Source organism: Miscanthus floridulus, chromosome 2 (genome assembly GCF_019320115.1).
Source record: "Miscanthus floridulus cultivar M001 chromosome 2, ASM1932011v1, whole genome shotgun sequence".
In the NCBI taxonomy this organism is placed as follows: domain Eukaryota; kingdom Viridiplantae; phylum Streptophyta; class Magnoliopsida; order Poales; family Poaceae; genus Miscanthus; species Miscanthus floridulus.
Window position 1 is genome coordinate 156,179,943 of NC_089581.1, and position 21,369 is coordinate 156,201,311.

At 50.5% G+C, this 21,369-nt stretch overlaps 1 pseudogene; it reads left to right on the top strand.

Moving 5' to 3' along the window:
* The first annotated feature begins 7,529 nt into the window (after positions 1-7,529).
* On the top strand, positions 7,530-17,047 carry LOC136537305 (cytochrome P450 87A3-like; annotated as a pseudogene).
* The last annotated feature ends 4,322 nt before the right edge of the window (positions 17,048-21,369 follow it).

Genomic DNA, 21,369 nt, shown 5'->3' on the forward strand with positions numbered 1-21,369 from the left:
CAGACCGAACGGCATTGAAACGTAGCAAAATGATCCGAAGGGGGTGATAAAAGACATCGCGAGCTGGTCGGGCTCTTTCATCGTGATCTGGTGGTAGTCGGAGTATGCGTCAAGGAAGCAGAGGGTTTCGCACCCTGAGGTGGAATCAACTATTTGGTTGATGCGTGGTAAAGGAAACGGGTCCTTTGGGCATGCCTTGTTGAGACTCGTGTAGTCGACACACATCCTCCATTTCCCACTCTTCTTTCGTATAAGAACGGGATTTGCTAGCCACTCTGGGTGGTATACTTCCCTGATGAACCCAGTAGCCAACAGTTTCGCTATCTCTTCACCGATGGCCCTGCGTTTTTCCTCGTCAAAGCGGCGTAGGCGTTGCTTCACCGGCTTGGAGCTTGGGTGGATTTTTAAGGTATGCTCGGCGACCTCCCTCGGGATGCCTGGCATATCTGAGGGTTTCCATGCAAAGATATCTTTGTTATCGCGGAGGAAGTCGATGAGCGCACTTTCCTATTCGGAGGAGAGCGTAGTACCAATGCGTACCCTCTTAGCCTCGAAGCTTCTGGGGTCTACGAGGATCTCCTTGGTGCCCTCGGCTGATTTGAATGACCCAGTTGTTGTCTTGGCGTCGGGCATTTTTTCAGCAACCTCCTCCCTGAGGGTGATGAGCTCTTTGGAGGCGACGACCGTAGAGGCGTGATCGCAGCATTCGACTTCGCACTCGTAATCGCGCTGGAAGGAGGTGCCGATGGTGATGACCCCACAGGGACCTGGCATCTTCAGCTTAAGGTACGTATAGTTGGGGACAGCCATGAACTTCGCGTAACATGGTCGTCCCAGGATGGCGTGAAAAGCTGGTGGGAACCCCACAACATCGAAGGTGAGGGTCTCAGTCCTGTAATTGGACCGATCCCCGAAAGTGACGAGCAGATCGATCTGCCCTAGTGGCATGGCCTGCCTACCAGGTACGACGCCATGGAAAGGTGCTCGGACAGGACAGAGGTTCGTTCGGTCGATGCCCATCTCGTCGAGCATTTTGGCGTACATGATGTTGAGGCCGCTGCCTCCGTCTATCAGTACCTTTGTGAGCCGCTTTGGGCCGACGATCAGGTCGACGACAAGCGGGTATCTTCCTGGGTGTGGGACGGCGCCCGGGTGGTTGGCCCGGTCGAAGGTTATGGCAGATTCTGACCATCAGAGGAAGGCAGGCGTGGCCGGTTCGGCCGTATAGACCTCGCGGTGCGTGACCTTTTGGCGGTGTTTGGAGTCGTAGGCCGCTGATCCTCCGAAGATCATGAGGGCGCCGTTCGGAGTCGGGAAGGTGTCGTCCTTCTCCTCGACATCGTCTATGCTGGGGGTAGGTTCCTTCCCCTGCTCCCCTTTGTTGAGGCCCCCGGACAAGTATTTGCGCATGAGGCCACATTCCTTGTATAGATGCTTGGCCGAGAAAGTGTGGTTTGGGCATGGCCCCTCGAGCATTTTTTCAAAGTGGTTCGGAGTGCCTTCCATGGGCTTTTGGCCACCTTTACGGTCGGCGACGGCCATGAGCGAGTTGTCACGCCGTTGCTTCTTATTCTTTCTCTTGGCGGGACGGTCGGAGGTGCCTTCGTCGGTGGCCTCGTCCCGCCTCGCCTTGCCGTCGGTGCGGTCGAAGACGGCTCCGACCACTTCCTCTCCTGAGGCGTGGCTGGTGGCGATGTCCAGGAGTTCCTTGGTGGTCCGTGGGCCCCTGCATCCTAGCTTGTGGACTAGGGATTCATAGCTTGTCCCGGATAGGAAGGCTCCTATCACGTCGGCGTCGACAACGTTAGGGAGCTCGTTGCACTGCTGGGAGAAGCGCCAGATGTACCCGCAGAGGGTTTCATCGGCCTTCTGGCGATAGTTCTTGAGGTCCCATGGGTTTCCAGGGCATTTGTACATGCCCTGGAAGTTACCCACAAAGATCTCCATGAGATCCGCCCAACTTTGAATGGCGTTGGACGGTAGGTGCTCCAACCACGCTCGTGCCGAATCGGCCAAGAATAGCGGGAGATTGCGAATAATGAAGTTGTCATCACTTACACCACCGGCTTGGCAAGCAAGCCAATAGTCTTTGAGCCAAAGCCCGGGGTTCGATTCTCTAGAATATTTTAGGATATTGGTGGGTGGTCGGTACCTCGAGGGGAACGCAGCATTGAGGATGTGTCAGCCGAAGGCCCAAGGGCCTGGCAGGCTGGGGCTCGGGCTCCGGTCCTCGCCGCTGTCGTAGCACCCGCCACATCGAGGATGATAGCTGTGATGGGCTCCTTCCCTTTCGTCGCTGTGGGTGCGCCTGCGGGCGTTGATGGTGCTGCGCATGTCACGGTTGTGGCCGAGACGTTGATGTACCGGGATAGCGGAGCGCTGCCTGTTGCCTGGCGGTGTTTGGTGAACGGACACGTCCTTGGCGGGACGTACCGAGGGCGTGCGCTGGCTGGTGTCAGGTTCGCGTTATCGAGACAACGAGCTTTCCGCCTGCTGTGCTGCCGCACGCTCGAGCAACGTGTGAATTTCTCGACGGGCGCAGCGATCCTCGGACGTCGTGGCCTCTAGAAGGCCGTGAAGCAAGGTCGTCGCTGCAGCGATGTTCTAGCTTGCCCGAGCGAAGTGAGGGAGAGTCCCATCATCGGTGAGGATCCTCCGATGCACATCACGGGCCGAGGCACGCGCGTGCCCACCGTCTCTGTGGCGCTTGATCTCCTCCTCGATGTTTCGGTACTCCCAGACAAGCTGTTGCCTGGCGTCATCGATCTCCAGCTTTCGTGCTCTTAGCTACTCCATCCTTACGTGAGATGGAGCCACCGTCTCTGCCTCGATCCTGGCATTGGGGTTGCCTGTTGGGGTTGTCTCCTCTCTGGAGACGCTTTGGACGTGCCCCTCGGGGGTTTGCATCATGAAGCATTCCTGGGAGAGGTGATGGCTCCCCTTGCTAGAGTCAGAGCTGGAGGACGACTCTAGTTCCTCCACGAGGAGCTCGTAGAGTATCTCCAGATCGTGTTCGATTACCCCCATGAACTCGCTGTCCGTAGGCGGTTGAACCATGCGTAGTGCCAGAAGGTGGCCAGCAGTCGCCGCGGCGTTGCGGAGACCGAACGGAAATGCTATTGGGGCGCTTTCGTACGGGGCCTTCCGGAAATAGGGTGATGTTGTGCGGGGGCTCCCTGGATAACTGGGGTCCAAGGGAGTCACCCCACGGGCCCTCAAGCCTCAAATGGCTGAGGTTGATGGAAGGGAGAGGCTATGCCGCCGTGTGGGTCAGCGCCAGCTCTCCTCCTAGTGTGACGATGAAATCTAGGTCGCCAAAATGCACATGTGCACCTGAGACCCAGCTAATTGCGTGGGTGGCCATCCGAAGCCTGATTTGGAACGCGCAAGTCTCCTACCTGGCGCGCCAACTGTCGGTGTTTCGTACAAGCACCGGTAAGTAAATTTATAGTAATGCGCATTAGGCTCAGATGGTGCGCTAAAGGACACAAGATTTATACTGGTTTGGGCCGAATGTCCCTACGTCCAGTTTATTGCTGCTCGTGTTATTAGCACCACGAACGGTTCGTAGTAGGGGGTACAAACGATCGAGAGAGGGACTAGTCCCAAGTCTCTGATGGAAGGGTTGAAAGGAGGTCAAGAGCTTGGTAGCAGCTTGACTGTGTGTGTGTGTGTGGTCGACGAAATATGGTCGGCAGTCTACCTAGGGGTATGCCCAAGGTAGTAGATTATCGGTAGACAGGTGCGCAAGCCCCAAACAAGACGGTGACGCAAGACAGACACGAGGTTTTATCCAGGTTCGGCCACCAAAAAGGCGTAATACCTACGTCCTGCGTCTGATTTGTATTGCTGTATGTCAATGAGAGATGTTTTTTAGAGGGGTCCCCTGCCCACCTTATATAGTCCGGGGGGCAGGGTTACAGATCTGGAAACTAATCCTAGCCAGTTACAATTGCCATATGTGGCCGGATAAGGATTCCTATTCTAACCGACCAGGATCCTGCTTGGTCGCCAAATCCGTCTTGATTCCTTGTGCGGGACTCCGATCAGGTTAACTGGGCCGCACGTCATCTTTCGGGTGGACTGAACCCATCGATCCGGGCCAGCCCAAGCTTAGCCGTAAGGGTATAGGGGTTAATACCCCCACAGCTAGTCCCCGAGCATCATGTATTATGCTGCGACACGCCATTTTAACCTTCTCCGACAAGCAAGGCTTGAATTCTTGATGCCTCCGACCACCGTCATCATCGGAGAAGTAGGTTGTCCGAAGAATGTATGGTGCTCTTAAGAAAAAAGAAAAAGATTTCTGTCCTGAGAAGTGTGCCCACTTGTATTTCTGAAAAGAAATGTAAGTGCGTCCTGAAGCGTAGCGTCCTTGATCATCAGAGGCGTAGAGGTCGAAAAACAAACACATTCACCGCAAGGTGAAGTGTGCCCACTTAGTCCCCGAGCCTGGTAGTAGGTGACGTAGGCACATGGTGCCAGGGTCTAAAAAGAATTCCCAGTTAAGTTGAGAATCCAACCATCGTACAGGCGATACAAGATGCACCGGTAGGTGCATCGTACCGATGTAGTCCCCGAGCTTGCTGGAAGGCGAGGTATGAGCCTTGTAGCAAGGTCTAAATGAGAAAGAATATCCCCAACTGTATGCGAGTTGCCTGTCGCATGTAGTCGAGACGCAAAGTCCCCGAGCCGTGGTCGGAGAGTGGTCGAGGCAGCCCCCGAGCATAGGTCGAGGAGCGAGCGACGAAGTCCTCGAGCCGTGGTCGAGGCAGTCCCCGAGCACAGGTCGAGGAGCGAGCGACGAAGTCCCCGAGCCGTGGTCGAGGCAGTCCCCGAGCACAGGTCGAGGAGCGAGCGACGAAGTCCCCGAGACGTGGTCGGAGCTCAGCGGAGCTGCTCGAGATGTGATCGACGTGGTCGGAGCTCGGAGTGGTCTGGCGAGAAGTCCCAGAGCACGGAGTGGTCTGGCGAGTCCCCGAGCACGAGCATGGTCTGGCCAGAATCCCCAAGCATGAGCGTGGTCTGGCCAGAGTCCTCGAGCACCGTAGTGGTCTTGGCGAACCCTGAAGCATGAGCTCGCTGACCGAACTGTGTTCCTGAAAAATAAACACGGAGAGCGGTAGTACATGATGGTGTACGAAATATATTGACCTCTCTATAGGAGGTGAAGTAAACACTTGGTGTTCGGTTGACGATGAATTATACTTGGTGTAATATTCGAAAAATAACATTAGCTGTTTTTAGCCCTTTTGTTATGTAGAGGCGTAGCGCGATGTATTAACCTGTCCTGAAGAATGCGCCAGCCCTGGGCTGACCAACATCTCGTAGCGCGAGGTACGGAACGCTGCCGCGCGTAGAGTGCTAGTGTTACCAGGGAGCGACTGCCGACTACCCGTAGCGCAGAGGGCGGACTCTCATGCACGCGTGGGGTGGAGCCGGAGACAGTGCCGGCTCTGGGATTCTCAAGCAGGAAGGAAAACATATCGGCGAACCGTTGTAAAAACTTATACATGTTTTGGATTGTATGTATGGAGAAAATTCGACGCGGAGCGCACCCTAAGGGTGGTCGGCGGAGGTGTACGATGATCGAAGAAATTTTCAATTAAAAATAATACTTAGCTTTATTGACGACCGGTGGGAGTAGTCGGCGTGTTCCGATGTTCGAGAGATGGCTTGACGTGTCGTTGGCGATGAAGTTGTCCGGTCCTCGAGCTTTTCAACCTGTCTTCATGACTGTGGTCGCGATTGTCGTAGCGCCGTTCTTCGCGGCGATCATCATTGCGACGTAGTCTTGTGGTCGAGGTGGTCGGAGCTCGGCGGAGCTGCTCGAGACGTGGTCGACGTGGTCGCGGTCGAAGCTCGGCGGAGCCAGGACGTGGTCGAAGACATAGATGAGCTGTGGACGTTCTGCATACTTGTTGTCAAGGCACTATACCCCTTCGACGTTGCCTGTTCGTTAGCTTGCAATGTATGCCTTGTTCCCCGTCATGCATCATCATAGCGTGCGTGGTCATCCTCATGCTTGTTCGAATTACACTTTGGCATCGAGTTTGATGCTCTCACAAATGAGCTAAGGCTTGCCGACCACATGCGTGCCATCAATGCATGATAATGCAGAACGACGATGAGCGCAGTTGGATTCCGATCAGCTGCTGGAGAATTGCTCCATGGATGACATACGTGCATATGCATGCATTGCTTCAATCTGGTTAGCCTGCATGGTCCTGTACAGCATGTATATTCTTCCTTGTTTGCTGGTTGAAACGATGTCGGACGATGACAGACTTTAGACCTGCTTCCAATCGAGTTGAGTACATACTCCCCTTCCCGTCTTGTTTTAGAGGCATGATCGGATACGTGTCCGAGCTATTCGCCCTACTCGATTGGCTTCCCTTTTGCTTCGTCGATCTCACGATTCGGAGTTGAACTCAGTGAAATTCCCAGCGAGCCAGAGCAGATTGGTTTGGCTTCTGGAGCCTACACGTCGGTTCCCGGTTGGTGCTTGCCGATTCGAACTAGCCATCTGTTGGGCCACATCTTTCCATCGTGCATGAATACATGCAAATCTTCATGGCCTTTACGCTTCTGTAGATCGGATCGTAGAGCCGTGGACAGTGTTGGCAAACAGGGCCTGCAGCAAGCTGTCGATGTGCTGACAAGGTGTGGGACCACGATGAGCAGTCGATGATGAGGGCCGGCACGAGCGTCAATGTCGTCGGAAGCCAGGTCGCCATGGATGATGTTGATGTTGATCTTGAGATCCCATCTGGTTCGCCATAGATCAGCGCGCATGATCCCCTAAAGGGGATCCCCTACCTGGCGCGCCACTATCGACGAAATATGGTCGGCAGTCCACCGAGGGGGGTGCCCATGGTGGTAGATTATCGGTAGGATGCGTGTAATCAGGAACCAGATGGTGACACAAGGCGCAGAGACAGCGATTTAGACAGGTTCGGGCCGTCTGATCGACGTAATACCCTACGTCCTGTGTCTTTTGTGTATTGTATTGAGATGTATATTGTATGATCTCTTTGGATCTGTCCTCTAGGGGACCGTTGCCCCTCCTTATATACTCCAAAGGGACAAGGTTACAAGTAAAGTATCCTATTTGGTACTATTACAATGTCTTGCGGTGCACGCCAAGCAGCGCCGTGCACGCCTTGATCTCACGGGCCAGGCCACCTCGGATGGTGCGGCCCATGTACCATCTTGTGGTACCCGGGGGTCTAACCCCCACAGTGTGTGTCTTGTATTGTTCGGTCAAAAGTCCGTCCCTTTGGGGTTTGTTGCATTATTACAAGATCAAGCTGCAACATCTCAACCCCAATGAGATCCAGCACATGGTGGCGTTCATCGCCCTGTGCGAGGGGTTCCTAGGGATCAGCCCCCACTTCGATCTATGGAGGTACTTCTTCGTTGTCACCCTCCAGAAGAAGAGGGAGAAGAGCGGTAGGTAGGAGCTGCATATGCCGATGGGGTGCGTCGGCATCTAGCTCCAGAACAATTGGGTCGGCGAGTACCCGCCCATGCGGCTCTCGATGTCCAACAAGAGGTGGCACTCACAGTGGTTCTACCACAAGAACAACGCCGCCGCCCCTCTACTGGAGTTCACCAGGCGCCTGATCGAAGAGGTCCTAGAGTCATGGAGGAAGTGGGGCGTCCTAGAGAAGGACAAGAAGAAGATCCGGGACCACATCACTACCATCCACAACCTCAAGAAAGAACAACCTAAAGGGTTCGGGCATTATTGGGGCCTACCACGCAAGGAGGGTGGCACCGTTGATGACATGTGCGCTCTCGCTATACGCGATGGTGCCCAAGGCGTCGTTCGATGGAACGGAGCTCGCCGAGGGGGCGCTCCCCAAATCTAAGATCATGCAACACATCAAGGAGGCCATGGAGCCCTCATGGGATGATGCGGGTGCCCCCTCGATTTTGTTTTCCTGGTGCTAGGACATCCTCCGATGCGGCCGGAACCAGGCCACGTTGTCTTCATAAGTTTCCCCTTCTCCTGTCTTCTCTTCAATCAATTTCCTGACCTCTTGATACTAACTTTGAGAGGGGCGGGACCAGCCGAGGGACCTCATCTTCATGGATCACTCAACGCCGTTGCTGAGGGATTCATCCGTGAGGGTGACAAATCGCGCCAAGGGCGAGCGGCTAAGGAAGGCGAAGGAGGACAAGAAGAGGAAGAGGCAGTGAAAGCTGTAGGCATGGGAACGAGGGGAGGACACCGACAGCGATGATGATGATGATGGCAGCGATGATGAGGTAGCCGACGATGTTGAGTGGGACATCTTGGAGAATGAGGATGCGCTGACAAGTATCGGTTCATCCTTGTAGGAGTCGGGACCCTTCCCATTCCACAGAGGGGAGGGTACATCCAGGGAGCCAGCGAAGGTGGGATGTACCGTTGGCCTCCCTTAGGAGTCAACAGGGGTAGGCGGCACTGCTACCGTGCCTGAGATGTCGGCGGAGGCGGGTGGCTCTGTCGTCGTGCCCCAAGTGTCGGTGTTTCGTACAAGCACCGGCAAGTAAATTTATAGTAATGCGCGTTAGGCTCGGATGGTGCACTAAAGGACACAAGATTTATACTGGTTTGGGCCAAATGTCCCTACGTCCAGTTTGTTGCTGCTCATGTTATTAGCACCATGAACGGTTCGTAGTAGGGGGTACAAACAATCAAGAGAGGGACTGGTCCCAAGTCTCTGATGGAAGGGTTGAAAGGAGGTCAAGAGCTTGATAGCAGCTTGACTGTGTGTGTGTCTTTTATTGTTCGGTCAAAAGTCTGTCCCTTTTATGGAGGAAGCGCATCCCCTTTTATAGATGAAGGGGCTGGCTTTACAAGGGTGAGGGCTTTAGGATGCGTACTCTACTTAGTCTTGTGGCTCACGTCTACCCTGCCTGGTTCTTCATTCTAATGAGTGCAAAGGAAGATAAGCGCCTACAATACTGTCGATGTCTCTGTAGAATGTCAGGTTGGTTACAGAATGCTACCCTACGCAGGGTATGGGCCGCAGTACAGTGGTTTTGACTTATGAGCCTCCCCCAGCCTTGCTCCACACGCCTTCTGGTTCCTATGAGTCTTCGTCAGAGGGACGTGGGGTCGGGGTCTGGAGTAGCACCGTGGCCAAGGTCTTCTGTCTTGGTGGACCTGAGGGGTCGGGAAGTGGGCGTCGCTCCCTTGGGTCCATAGCGTGGTGACGGAATATCCATCGTCCGTGGAGATAGCAAATCCTTTTTTGGAGCGTAGCAGTTGTCGTATATCTTCATCGAGTTCCGTGTCCCAGAGCTGAAGGCGGTGCCTACAACTCTATAGGGCGAGGAGCATGCACCTATAACACCTTTCAGGCTCTGCGGCACCCAGAAGGGTCTAAAGTACCTATCCCGTCGTTCCCTAGCAATACTTTTCCTGCTAGGGCGCAGGGTATGGTCCTTGGAGCCATGGTTGACCCGAACATCTTGTCTTGTCCTGTACCCATCATCATGAGGGAATGGGGAGAAGTTGTCAGGTAAGATGAAACCAGTCTTTAGATATCGAGCAGGGCGAGGCTCGTTCCTGGCCGTCGGGTGAAACGGAGGCCAATCCCTATCTCTTCGGCGAGACCGACCCCGCCCCTCCGGGGTCGGGCGAGGCAGAGTCTATCCCTCAGCCCTCGGGCGAGACCGAGCCTGCCCCATAGGCATCGGGCGAGACGGAGACTAGCCCTGAGCCCTCGGGCGAGACCGTGCCCGCCCCAAAGGCGTCGGGCGAGACAGAGACTAGCCCTGAGCCCTCGGGCGAGGCAGAGCTACCTCAAAGGCGTCGAGAGAGGTGGAACCAAACTCCTATCATTCGAGCAAGGGATGCTACGGTGCCCTTATCCGTCCAGAAGTTTTTATCGTTTGATGGTTATTGGTTCCACCTTCTGGGGTACCTCGGTATTAGGTCCCCGACACCAAGAGTCAAGGGGAGCGAGCCCCTCTGTCTAGGAGCAGGGGGCAGCTCAAAACAGCCTCGCCCCGATGAGGCAGAGCAGAGGTCAGGGGGTTCACCCTCCAAACGTATCTGTCGCCTGATAGCGCAGAGGTGAGTTATCAGCTCCTCTGTTTTTCCCCGTTTTGGTCAGATTTCATCGTGACTTATGTCTTTGGTCACTTGTAGCGTCGGTAGGCAGCAGAATCCTTTGGCGCTGGCGCCAAAGAAAAACATCGCCCTTCAGGCGAGGCGGCAACCGTCGGCTGGCGCCGCGCCTGTTTTGAGCAGGAGCGACGCCAGTGCGACTATGTCTCCGACCGGACAGGCACTGTCCACGGTGATGCCCGTGCCATCGGCGGGATGGGCAGACACAGGGGCTCAAGGGGCGCCTTTGGAGGTCGTAGAGTAGCCAGCGATGGTAGCGATACCGCTGCCGATGATGGGGCGGATGGGGCTACCGACCATGCTCATGGCGCCAACCATGGTGGGTGTGACGCAGCCGGTCGGGGCCCCGCCGATGCATGTGGAGGTGGCAGTGACAGGTGGGCCACAGCCAGACGCAACCATGGCGACGCCTGAGGCACCGGCGCGACCTGTGCCATCGGTGGCCCAAGCGACGGCGCCTGGCATGGGTCGGACGAAGGGGGAGGCGACCGAGGGGTCCCTAGACATCGTGGTGCTGGGAGAAGGGTCGGTATCTATACTGTTGACCCCTTTCATCGGTGGAGGGAGTGTCCCTACGGGGATGTCACGGCGAGAAGGGTCGGCGGCGCTTGGAGTTGGCAGGGAGCTGTCCCTAGCACTGACGTTGGTAGGCAGCGACTCGCCCGCACGGGGTGAGCCCCTGCTCCGGTGGATGAGTCCGTAGGATTTAGCGTCAACGCTCTTCACCCTTGATGATGTCATCGAGAGCATGGAGCAGGAGAGCCTTGACGTGGGGATCACATTCATGCAGGAAGCCTGGACCATGCTAGGGTGCCTTGCATGATGTTGTCGTTCCATCCGGGCAGGTATTTGCCTTATCTTGCCTCTCGCCCTTTTCTTTCTCTATATATTTTTGTATCCTGACCATCATCTCCCTTCAGTCCCTCATCGCTCATAGCCGGGGGAAGTCTCGGTTCCTTCATGAATAGAATGAAACCTAGGACCGCCTTGTCGAGGAGGAATGGCTACGCGGGGAGGTGACCACTCAGCTTTTTGTCACCTAGCAGAGGGTGGCCGAGTTGACTCCCCTCACCAAGGAAGCAGGCAATCTTTGGTCGTGGGTGGCCAAGGCCTGTCAGGACGCTGTCGAGGCCAAGAAGGCATTTGAGGCCCTATCGGTGAGGTCACAGAGGGACAACGAGGAGACCGCCTGGGTCAGGAAGGAGCAAGACGAGCTGCTCCAGAAGGATGCCGAGACCTGCTAGCGGATCCTCCACCTTCTGGCTGAGGTTGAGAAGGAAAGGGAGCTGAAGCTGGGGGCCTAGGAGAAGCTCATGGCCTTGGAGAAGGGGGCGAGCCTAGACACCACGGCGATCACTCGGCTACGCAAGGAGCGAGATGAACTACTCCAAACCATGGAGAGGCTCCTCTCAAAATGTGGCGCGGCTTGCAAGGAGCGTGACCAGGCCTACCTGAAGCACGACGACGCATAGCAGAAGGTCAGCTCCCTCCAGGCCGATCTTGGTAGCGCGATGGCCCAGAAGCTGGAGGCCGAAAGCGTTTCCACCGGGCTAGCCGTGGACCTCGTCGAGGCGAGGAGGAATCTTTAGGCGGAGAGTGATGAGCTCAGTATCCTGAGCACCACCCTCAGAGTGGTCTGCGATGACCTTGTGGTGGTGCGGTCGGAGAGGACCAATTCGCTCATGGCCCGTGCCATCGAGATCACGGCGTAGGTGCGCCAGCTCAAGAGGGACGCCCTTCGTGCTTGGGTCAATCAATCATTTGCGATTGCTCGTTCTCACTATGGGGACAGCATCGATCTAGAGATGATGAGCCACGACTTCGTGCCTGGCTATGAAGTCCATGAGCTGGAGGAGATGGAAGTGGCGGTGGCTCCCCTTTCGTAGGACCTGGCGAACAGGATCGAAGGCATAGTTCTCCCCCGGATGGGTTAGTTAGTTCAATAGGTTGGTCGATCATTTTTGCAATCAACGGACAAGTGCTGACCCTTGTGTATCATTTAAACAAACTTGTTATTTTATTTCGTTTGACCAAGTCTGTTCTTTTGTTTTGGTGCGAACGGATTTGTTTTTCCTCCCTTTTTATGTGTGAAAAGGGGGTTCTTGCGTTCCGACCCTTCCGTTTGTTAAGACCGTAGAGCTCGAGGCATAGGAGGGAAACTCTGATCACGCTGGTAAGCAAGAGTGCCGTAGCCGCTGGGGTATAGGTTTCTCGCAGTCTAACTAGCCTTGCTCAGTTGTTTGTTTCCACAGACCTTGCTACTAGGTTTAACGTGAGGAAGGGTGTTGGACACGGCGACTATTTCAGAAAGGGTGTATGTATACCCTTATTAGCCCCCGAGTGAGACCCGACCCCTTGCCGTTGCTGGGGTCGGGTGTCACTAAAGATCGAGAAGAGGATAGCGAAACTAGTAGGAGAAATCGTCTCTTGTTTTCGTGCGTACCCCCTCCCTAGGATCTGAGCCATCGTTCTACGACCGTGCGTTCGGTCTCCTTGTGAGTCCAACTTTCCTCGAGCCCCCGCGCATAGCAGGGGTCCGGCCAAGGGTCGGCTCGTATTTGTGATCGTCGCCCCGTCCGTGGTTTCCACAACCGGAGGCGTTGAGCTAACGTCACTTGCCTCGATGGCTCAAGTGACACACTCGGTGAGCTTGCTATCAGGCATGTTCAAGTGGAATTCGGGTCCGTAGTTCGTGATGGGGTCGGCATAGCCCTCACGTGGCATTCCACTGCTCCTTAACTCGCCTCTCGGCAGATGCCCGTGTCACTTCAGAAAATGACTCAGGTGGCCCACTGGCCTTCCCTCGATGGAGATTCTGTGGGCTCGGCTCGAGGTAAGAATCAAACGAGAAGGTCGAGATGACCCTGTTCGCTTCTAAGCGGGTAGGGTAAAGGCCACTGGGGCTCATCTGCGTTTTCTCCCCTGGCTCTGTTCGACGCGAGGTGGCCTTGGGCCCTTCATGGGCCGGCCTTCGAACCCTGGTCAGGTGGATTCCCGAGTTTGGGTCGGGTGGCTCGAGCCCTCGAGCCCCGTGGGGCTTGGTGGGGGTCGGCCGTGTTTCATGCGTCACCCTGTCCGTTGTCTTCACAACTGGAGGGGCTGAGCTAACGACACTTGCCTGATGGCTCGAGTGTCGCGCTTGGTGAGCTCGCTAACGGGCATGTCCGAGTGGAATATGGGTCCATCATTCGCTGACGGGGTCAGCATAGCCCTCATATGGCATTCCACTGCTCCTTAACTCGCCTCCCGGTAGATGCCCGTGTCACTCCGAAGAGCGACTCAGGTGGCCTCTCCTCGATTGAGATTCTGTGGGCTTGGCTCGAGGTTAGGATCGAATGAGAAAGGTCTAGATGTCCCTGTCTGCTTCTGAGCGGTGTCGGGCAAGGCTACTGGGGCTCATCTACATTTTTCTTCCCTGACTCTGTTTGACGCGAGGCGGCCTCGAGCCCTTCGAACCTCGGTCGGTCGCCGCTCATATCGAATGAGACGACTACCGCTTCGTGCTCAGGTTACTTGTTATTAAAAAAAACAGTTGTAAGTAGTAGGCTACTTTCGAAAGAATGTTTAAATAGGTTGCTATTTAGATTTTGAGTGTTGAAAATAACTAAGCAAGCAATTAACTTTGGTTGAGCTAATGCTTCTGCAATTTAATTTGTTCAACAAGAAGAAAAAACAAATCTTATGTGGTACTCCACATATGAGCTAATGGTTCTTGCATTCAGTTGATCTTTGACATGACGGCAAAGAAGCTGATCGGTTTTGACGTTGCAAGGGCTAGAGAATTGCGGAAGAATTATGAATAATTTTTCCAGGGACTAATCGCCTTCCCATTGTATGTTCCTGGGACTACATTCTACCAATGCATGCAGGTATATATGTATAATTCAAACTATATTTATCTTTAACAAATGATGCGACTGTGAGGTTTCTAGCTACATAAATTTAGTATATCCTTTTAGGGGTGTGTGTGTGGGGTGGGGTGGGGTGGGGGGGGGTGCAGGCTGGATAACAAGCCAATATCACTTTTTTTAGCTTTCTTCGAAATTGATGTATTCTTGTTTATCATGTTCTCCTGTTTGAGACCCAACTTTAAATTGGTCTTAACAAGCTGAACCAAATTTAAATTTCATTCAGAATAAGCCAATTTTAATTTTAAAAGATAAATAAGTGTAACAGGAGCAATTTGCAAACGAGTCACGAGGCAGCTCAATGAGCTTTTTGTCCAGCCCAACGAGCTTTTTGTCCAGCCCTGCCATTGATAGAGGGCACAGTTCACTGTGCATTTTATTTTAATAAAAGAAGCAATTTGCCTGGTTGCACAAGTGCATAAGAATTGTTTCAATTGGAAAATAAGTTATGAAATAACTTGTCTTCAGAATCATGTTAGGGGACCCCATTTTCGCTCTTTCGTGATTTGAGGTAATTTCATTCAGAACTAATTTGTAGTAGTAAAAATGCATAGTTGACCTTGAATTATGTTGGCTTACATATAGGAGTATTTAATAAGTCTTAGCATAACTAACACAGCAGTATATACCACATACACTCTAACATAACTGATTATGGGTCACAAATTTCGATCCAAATTTATCTTTCCACAGTTCTATTTCCAGATGACTACGTACAGAATCATTTTTCATCGCTTTCAGCTTCCTGTATATGTCATTTATGCTTATGTAGGGAAGGAAAAAGGTGCAGAGTGTTCTCAAAGAACTTCTGAAGGAAAGGCTAAGTGCCCCCGAGAAACGACATGGGGACCTTCTTGACATAGTTGTTGACGATCTGCAAAGTGAAAAAAACAGTGGCGACTGAGAAGTTTGCAATTGACGCAATCGCAGCACTCCTATTTGCCAGCTTTGCCACTATTGCTTCGACCCTCACTGTTGCCATGAAGTTCCTTATTGACAACTCCAAAGTTGTCGAAGCACTCACGGTTAGCTTGTTTTTCAGTATATAATCTCATCATAATTGCAAATTATCCCATGTGCTTGAATTCCTATACTCTTGCTCCGTTGGAGACAATCAAATTTTTATTTCGTTTCAAAAATAAAAAAAAATTGATTTTCTACTTAAATTTATATTTTTATAATCTAGTTCTCTGCCGAAGGCTCGAAGCACTCTGGTTTAATTTTAAGCGAGTGCATAATGAAAACATCGTCGTACTTTTGCAGGAAGAGCACGAGACAATATTGAAGAAACGAGAGGGCGTGAATTCTTCAATCACATGGGATGAGTACAAGTCCATGACGTTTACTGCTCAGGTGATTTGATGCTATAAATAGCTAAAATGCATAATGACGGCGTGCTCGTTGCTCAGATTTTTTTTGCCATTTCTGTGGTACTACGAGCGTAATTTTTTTTTGAGGGAACTCCGAGCGTAAATTTCTTTCCGGTGAATGTAAGAAAATCTACCGGTGGTCTCATTTCCAGAAACATGACCTATAATGGTTTCTTTCACTTTAAGCCTTGAACGCAGGTGCCGTTTGGTTCACAAATAACAACTGTAATGTAAAGGCAATGGATGGACCTGGGTAATGGGAATGGAATGGATGATTACTTATTCTGTTTGGTTGGGCAGACGGGCATTCAAATCATTACTAGGATCCTTTACCGCCTAAAATCGAGGGGAACAGGTTTCTGAAGGCGCGGCATCTGGTACCGTGGCATCGGGTTACATCCCATATTAAACAAACAAAAAGTAATGGAAGTAGTTAACGCTGTGAACAGGTCCCGCTGTAAAACGAGCGAACCAAACAGCACCGTAATGTTTAAATGAACCCTTCATAGATCCTCTTTAGCTCTTCAAACTGATTGGATTGTTTGACTTGATGAAGGTTATGAATGAGATAACTCGAGTGGGTAACGTGGCTCCTGGGATTTTCAGAAAGTCTCTCAAGGATGTCCAAGTGAACGGTAAGTATATTCCTTATGCTAAAGTATACGGCAAGCATGCAGAAGAATTTGGCTGTTAACTCTAGGATTATTTGAGGTGCAAACTGGCCTTTCAATAAAGCTTAATACAGATCATATTCGATAAAGCTTAATACAGATCAATTCACTAACCGTACTGCATTCATACTCATACCGAAGACAACATCATCCCATATTCCAGCCCAGGCAAACAAGTTTTCATCTACTGACTGACTACACTAACGACTTCAATTAATTTTCTTGATGCAGGCTATACAATTCCTGCTGGTTGGCTGGTCATGATCAGCCCAATGGCAGTTCATCTGAACCCTAGATTATTTGAAGATCCACTCACCTTCAACCCATGGAGGTGGCAGGCCAGTCGTCAGGACCGAACACATTGATTTGCCATTTCCTCCCCTAATTTAAGCGACATGTGACTGTAATGCAAAAAAAAAACGACTACATAATAAGAAAACTAAAAAATTAAACTTGCGGCTTCTTTTGGTTTATAAAAAAAATTGAGGATCTTAATTTGGGTTTCAAAATATGCCAAGATACCTGATTTTGGACACACTACCCTAGTATTAAACACAAACGCTAGTATTTGTTTGCCTACAATTGAGCAATTCAAGTTTATTCATCCAAGAATGGACCATGAACCCAGAGGAAATGCAGGAGGACAACAAGAGCACTCTACTGAGGAATTTCATGCCATTTGGGGGCGGCATAAGGCTCTGCGTTGGGGCAGAGTTCAGCAAAGTCCTGATCGCACTTTTCCTCCACACCTTGTGACCAATTATAGGTATATATACATGTATTTCTTGGGTGTCCAACCACCTGTGTTACATCATATTATTTGTATGTGCCTTACATAAGACAGATTTGGTTTCTTAATTTCTTTCTTTCATAATGACCAGATGGAGGGAAGTCGAAGGAGGCGATGTGCTACGCATCTCAGAGATTGTGTTTCCACAAGGCTACCACATCCAGCTGCTTCCTAGGACCTGATTGATGGACCAGGCCATCCATATTATGAAGATGTGTTGCTAAGTTTTTCACTATTCAAGACTAGATGTATTGTATGTCCATGTTGGTGCTAAAATTACGGCTCCTTGCCTGTTCAATAGGCACAAAACTGTTGTAAAACATACGGACTCTGCCCTAGAAGGAAAGGAAAATGAGAAATCCTAATTCTAGTCTGTTTATATATGGGCTCTTACCGAACACGTAGGCCTTCGGAGAAATCAAGACACACACACGTGGGATCTCTATATTGTAATCATCAATATTTAGAGAAATCGAATAGTCTTCCTATCTCTTATGTCTATATGTTATACTTTCATCTACTGTGTTGACCATGAGAGACGGAGAGGGAAAGGTCGTAACTGCTGCGACATGTTTTACAACACGTTATCAGCACGACAAGATCTACGTCAACATCGTCGTTGAAGCCGCCGCCAATCTCCGACATGCATCGTCATCATCAAGCAGGCAAATCTACGACAATGCCAAATGCCCTACACGGTATGTATCTACTAATCACTACCCTACGCTATATGTGAGGTCGATTAAATTAACATCCTCTATCAGGTACGAAAGAATTGCATCTTGCAGCCACGTTTGTCCTGACCATCAAGTCAGGCTAAATTTATTACTTCTACAAGTAGTAGATACATGAGCAAGAAGTACATTTTTAAATATGTACAAGTAATAGCATGTATGTTCATCCATATGCTTAGACGAGTATTTGTGTTTGCATCTTAAGTTTGATTAAAAAACACAAAGGCTGAGTACTCACAGTATTGGTGGCCACATTCAAATTGCCAACTATTGAAGGCGCGCTGGCGGACTCCATCTACATGTAGGCGAAGTGCTAGCGTAGGAAGGAAGCCACGAGAAGGCGAACCCGGGAAAGGCAGAGGCACAATGGCAACATACAGCGTGTCGACAGTCAACTCCAGCACTACTTGATCTGTCACCGACGTCTCTATCACCACCGATATCATTAAAACCGTTTGTAAACCATTGGTGATGAGAGTATCACCGCCCAATTCATAAGAACGTCTGGGTTAATAACTATTACCGCCGCTTCATCTTACCAACCGACGGTGATAGTCCATCATCACAGTCGGTTTAAACCACTAACCAGTGGTGATTGTGTGCTCCTCATCACTGTCGCCTTGCCATATGAACCGGCGGTGATAACCATGCTGCAGCATAATAACATTCATAACTTTTTCAAATAAAGTTAGATAAAAATAAACTTTATATCCAAGTTGTAGATCTCGACGAGATCGATAACTTTGTAGTTGATGACTTTTTCATTTGAAACCATTTACGGTACCATAATTTTGTTTGAAGCGCTCAAATTTTAAAATTCAATTTTTTTTTCAAATTGTACAAGCGACCACAACCAAAGTTGTAGATCACGATGAGATATACAACTTTGTAGTTGACAACTATTTTATTAGAAATAATTGATAGTCTCAAATTTGTATCTGAAGTTTTAAAGTTTTAAAAAACCAAAATTTTCAAATAACCTTGGATGGAAAATCGACCAAAAACCAAAGTTGTAGATCTCGATGAGAACAACAACTTTGTAGTTGATGATTTTTTCATTTGAAATCATTTGAGGTACCAAATGTCGGGCTGAAGTTTTAAAATTCAAATTTGTCAAATGGCCTCTAATGGCGAAACAACTAAAATCAAAGTTGTAGATCTCGATTAGGATAACAAATTTGTAGTTTATGACTTTTTCATCTGAAGCCGTTAGGGTCCTAAATATTCATTTTAAATCTTGAACAATGAATACTAGTGGAATTGATATGCTATATAAATACAAGTGACTCAGGGATGGAGTGGTTAGAGGAGCTACGCACGAGGACAAAGGGCTTAGGTTCGAATCCTAGCACCATGTAACACGTGGATTTTTACGTGAAAAAAACGTGTGACTTGTGATAGGTCTTTGAAACAAATTTGTTTTGCTATTTTTTGGCCCGTTTTGGGGATTTTTATTTTTAAAAATTCAAATCACCGCCGGTTGGTAATACGAACCGACTGTGATGAGAATGTCATCACCAATGACAACTCACTGTCGAGACCAAAAAGCATTTGTGATGGGTTTTACGAACCGCTTATGATATGTCTGAATGTAGTAGTGAGTGACAGAAGATGCTTGGGCATCGGCCCATGTCGAATAACCCGACTACTGCCGCGGAATCGAAGCCACGACACTGGGCTTCGGAGACATGTGTTCTGCTTTATACGCAATGTTCATCACCGTCTTTCATAGGCAGATGGTGTTTTGAGGTTTTGACCATCTCACTTCATGGTACAAGAGAATATAAGCAAACTGTGTTAAATTATTTCTTCGCAGTTAGAACATAGTTTGGTAGTTGATTTTGAGATGTATATTGAATGTTATCCTATGTTGCTTAGGACCCTTTTGGTGCCGCTTTTGATGGCTCTGGCTACGGCTCCTAAGGCTTTTGTAGCACTGTAGATACCATAGCATATGAAAAAAAATGGTTCTAACTTTGTCTGTGTTATGATCCTTAGATCATTTGGGGATAACCATTGACATGAAGATGCTCGGGCAAAGTCGACGTGAAGGAGACTAGAATAATTTGGGGAATTGGATTAATTCTTCGTCATTGCTTGATTGAAAGGAGATACAATAACATCCTTATATAGACGAGAGGAGTTGACCCCTTAAGAAACTAATCCCTACAATTCAGGGAATGATCTCTTTCCTAATCTTTATCCCTTCCTTGGCAAGGGCACTTGTACAATACCGCGGGTATTGTTCATACTAGCCGCAGCTATGTCGTATCGGGCCTAACACCTTAAGGACCCGTTTACGTACTATGAGGGGTTAGGTGGGCTGGCCCTCTGACCACCCCTAACAGTCTGAAAACAATTGGAATATAAAGAGCCATTGGAGCTACATATTTAGGAGCTACATATTTAGGGCTCCTCCCAGATCCGATACATTGCTCCTACATCACCAGAGTTGGAGGTCGAACCCTTACATCTTTTTTGTTTCATCCTATATTCTTCTCTTTTGTATGTAATGACTCTATGTGCCATCTTTGTTTTTCTCTCTTTTCTATCTTTTGTAATAACTCTATGTGCCATCTTGTTAACTTTTTTTAAGTAAAACATCCTTCATCTACAAAACTTATTAGAAGCTTCCTTACATATATGATACTAGGAACTTAGGAATATTTAACTTTCAAATCCCGGGTCCAAGCTCGGGCACCCGATAGCGCCATGTCACCCTCTAACCTGTTAACCGTTCGATCTCAACAACTCAAGACGTTATCTGTCCGATTTGGATCATTTTGGGTCTCTGCCCGCTTCTTTGTCAACCCAAAACCTCGGGAACGTTCTCGGGTGCGAGTAGCAGCGCAAGCACCACCCACCAGCGAGGCGGCGTGGCCCCCGGGCTAGCCGGATGCAGCCACCACCACGCAACACTAGCATGGGCGCCGCCCAAAAGCGAGGCCACATGGAGAACCGAGCATGCCAAGACATGGATATATCTTCCTGGAGCATCGCGAAGGTGCCGGTCCCCGCCCTTTGTCTGCAGCGTCGCCCTCGGGCCATAGCCCGCTGGTGTCCGCCCTTGCTGTAGCACCAAGCGCCCATGAGCCGCCGCCGCCCTTATCTGTGACGCGGCCATAGCGAGAGAACTGCTAACCATAGGGTCTGGCGGGGCGAGGAAGCGATGTCGTCAAACGATTGCGGGTTGATTCGGGCATCGACCCAAAAGCTCTCGCAAATCTTCAAATGGAGGAAGAGCCGAAGAGGAGAAAACTGATAACAAAGTGAGACGGCGCGGTCCTCCACCGGCGATGCAGCTCGGCACCGAAACAAAGGATTCCCCACACCCGTGACTTCGCCGCTGCTTCGACACTTGCATCCCTCATGTCCCGGGCCTTCGCTTTATTCGGTTGTCGGGCCTCGAGAAAAGGGTAGAGTTCTGTGAGAGGTAGCAGTTGGGGTAACAGAGGAGTAGGCAGATACAGAGGAGGAGGAAGAATAGTATAGGCAGATGAATGATTAGCTCGAGTTTTAATTCTGTTACAATAGCGATAGCCTCCTTCCTGGAGTTCTCTTCCCCTTTATACCAATATAGAGGACATGCCTCTTTACGCACGTAGGTGGAAATCGGACGGCCCAATCCCTTCTGGTGTATTTTGGGTTCACCTTCCTGGGCCTTGGCTTGTCGGCCCGTAGCTTCAAGATATCCTGGCCCGTCTTGCTCGTAGGCTCTTCTGAGGTAGCACTCGGTAGCTGAGTACTGACATTCCCCCTTCCTTTGGTTG